At 37.3% G+C, this 3,128-nt stretch overlaps 1 pseudogene; it reads right to left on the reverse strand.

The window, feature by feature from the left end:
- Positions 1–947: 947 nt before the first annotated feature.
- Positions 948–2,510, reverse strand: LOC149119294 (palmitoyltransferase ZDHHC2-like; annotated as a pseudogene).
- Positions 2,511–3,128: the final 618 nt, after the last annotated feature.

Below are 3,128 nucleotides of genomic sequence, written 5' to 3' on the forward strand. Positions count from 1 at the left end.
AATTTTCAAGCAGCATGCCATTTAATTCATACTGAACTAAATTTCCAAAACAATATGATTTTTGCTTAATGATTTGCATAATTTAATCTTGATAGGTACTTCAGGAAACATATAGTTTTACTGTCATAATTTTGATGAGAAGACAAAAATAATATAGATACCGCTGGAGGATTAACAGGACAAATAATAGAGATATTACTGGAGGGCAAATCCATTGACCCAAAAGGAATTCTTAACAGAAGTTCAATACTTTTACTAAGTTCAGTAGGAGAAATGACCAAAAAAGATGTTTGTAAAAACCTAAGCCCACAAAAATATATCAGAAGTCAATAATGTTACAGATTTTCCTACAATTACAAAAATCAGAAAAGAAGAAAGGTGTTTCTGATTTAGAATTATTTTCTAAGAACATTGGATTCATTCTCAGAAATGTGTTCTAGCCATTTGATCAGAAAGCTCCAGCTTCAACGTTCATACTTGTTTTCTAATGGGGAGCAAAGTCTAGAAGTAGATTAAAGTCTGATAAAAATGGATGGTGATCTTCAAGTACAGGCCATTTGGACTTTGTAATGAAGTCATAGTTATGACGGGTCACTAAGTCTCAGGCTCATTTCCTATCAGAAGTAAAAAGTAAAAGAAGTCTGGTTTATTTCCTCTACCTTCTTAATAGTAACTAACATTTTACAAATCAAGCACCTTATAATGTGACATAAAATCCTTTAATTCTGAAACAATATCTTAAGTCTCAATTTTTGAAATAAAAAAAATCAGATAATCAATGAAGTTTTTAAGTAATAAACTGTGCTACCCAGATTATTTAGGTGAAAACTGGCCCATGAATTTAGGCCAAGTTTTTGATGGAAGATATTTCTTCTTTGATTCATAAACCATAAAAATTTTAATATGTAATAAGAATCTTTGTTACTTATAACATTCTGTATATTGGATCAAAAGTGTGTTATGTTTTAAGTAACAACTTGCAATCAACTCATATTCTGCATATCCAAATGGTGCCTTCATATGGGAGCCTTTCATCCATGTACAGCATCGATACTTTAATAAAGCATGAATTTACTTTGCTTGAGGATTAAGTCTCATTCTCCATGGTTAATGCAGGATTGTTCATACCAGCTTTGCCTCTTCCAAGGTTTATGTTGTTTTCTGTCCAAGACTGAGAGTCAATAAGAAGGTGGCTCTGGGATTCTCTCTATGGCTTTGCAGGAAACTGATGGTTTTCAGGATTTTTAGCTGTTGAATTCAGCCCTGCAGGGTAGATGGTTGTTCAGGATCCTGGTTAACAAGTCAGCACTCAGACTTGAGAAAATGGTTACCAACCAGTACTTCTCATCACCAAAAATTTATCTCATTATTTTTTACTGAGACCTGACTTGAATCCATTTTTATCAGTTCCATGTTGAAATACTGGAGTCCTCACTGTGCACTTACTCCTCATGTAGGATCTCTGTCCTTAGTGTGCTGTACATTGAGATTTAATGCTATAACTAGTACTCAAACAGTATTTTTCACTTTATGTTTCTGTGTGGGAGTAAACTGTTGAAATCTTTACTTAATGTATGCTAAACTGATCTTCTGTATATAAAGAGAATCAAAAATGAATCTTGATGTGAATGGGAGAAGGAGTGGGAAAGGGGAGGGTTGTGGGTGGGAGGGAAGTTATGTGGGGAAGCCATTGTAATCCATAAGCTGTACTTTGGAAATTTATATTCATTAAATAAAAGTTAAAATAAAAAAAAAATTAAAAAAGAAATACTGGACTCCTGGATGCCTCTAATGTAAATTTGTTTTTGCTGACTAGCCAACAGTGATAGCCAAACAGAGAAGATGAGCTGACAGAAAACTAGCTGCAGCAAAGAATTGAAACCTCATATGGAACTTGGCTTGAGTATTTGGTAGACCACTTATCCAAAATTTGACAAAATACTGTAAGTCTGTAGCAGCCATTAAAATACAGTACATCAGAGAACAAGCCATGAAAAGAAGGAAGAATTTATAATCTGAAATTCCCACACAATTGTTCACCCATGGGCAATGATGATCCATCTTCAAAATACATTTATTGCAGATGGAACAGGGATGGCAGTGATCTGGTTTTATAAGTTGGCATCTGTCACAGTAGCGGATGGCTCCAGTCATGGCCCTGGTATAAATGGGAAGATCCCTGGCTGCTCACCTAAGAATTTCCTGCTGGGGTTGTCCTCTTGGCTCTCTCTCCAACAATTCTTTCTCTGCATAAAAGAGATGACATTCTTTTGAAGGATCCATTGGTAATGTAAAGATAGTTTTCCAGTAGGACCAAACATCATGAAAAGTAGGTGATAAGATATCAAGTACACAACTTGTTCACCAATGTTTTCCATGGAAATTAGTCAGAGCTGGATGGCGAAGGCATAATATGACCAGCCCAACAGGAAGCTGATGAACTCTGCTGGGATCCAGGACAGCACCCACCGGCACCACCACCTGATGCTGAGTGGGCCTGAGAGCACCATCTTCCAGCCGCATCCACCTGCCCAGCTCTGGCCTTGGGGTGGGCTGGCCGCACCTGGCGCTCCTGGGGGTGGAAGCTGGTTGCACTGCAGCTACTGCCGCTGCCATGGCACTAAGTCCCCAGCCTGCAGACTGGAGCCAGCGCTGTGGACTCCTGGCTCCTCAGCCTGGCAGAGGTGGCAGCTGCAGGAGGAGGCAGCTCTACATGTAGATTTAAAAATGCCTCTTCTTTCTGTTTTTTTTGTTTTTGTTGTTCAACACATGCACGCATAATCTCTGTTTATAGAAAGCCAAATCAAAGTGAGAGTAAAATATCCAGTCTTAAAATGGGTAGAAAATAAAAGATGAAAAATGACAATGATGCAGGAATTAAATAAGTCACAGAGAAACTGCTGACATATTTGAATTGTAGGCCCAAGTGGAAAGGATTAAAAAGGAGAAACAACAAAGAGAAACAATGTTGGAGAAGAAAATCACTGAAAATTTTGCAAATCTTTCAAAAGTCAACAATCACCAAGTCATAGATCCATTAAATGCTGCAAAACATTTTCTTTCTTTTCTTCTTCTTCTTCTTTTTTTTTTTTTTTTTAACAGGCAGAGTGGACAGTGAGAGAGAGAGA

This window comes from Oryctolagus cuniculus, chromosome Y (assembly GCF_051225735.1).
Source record: "Oryctolagus cuniculus isolate XC-2025 breed Fujian yellow rabbit chromosome Y, ASM5122573v1, whole genome shotgun sequence".
NCBI lineage: Eukaryota > Metazoa > Chordata > Mammalia > Lagomorpha > Leporidae > Oryctolagus > Oryctolagus cuniculus.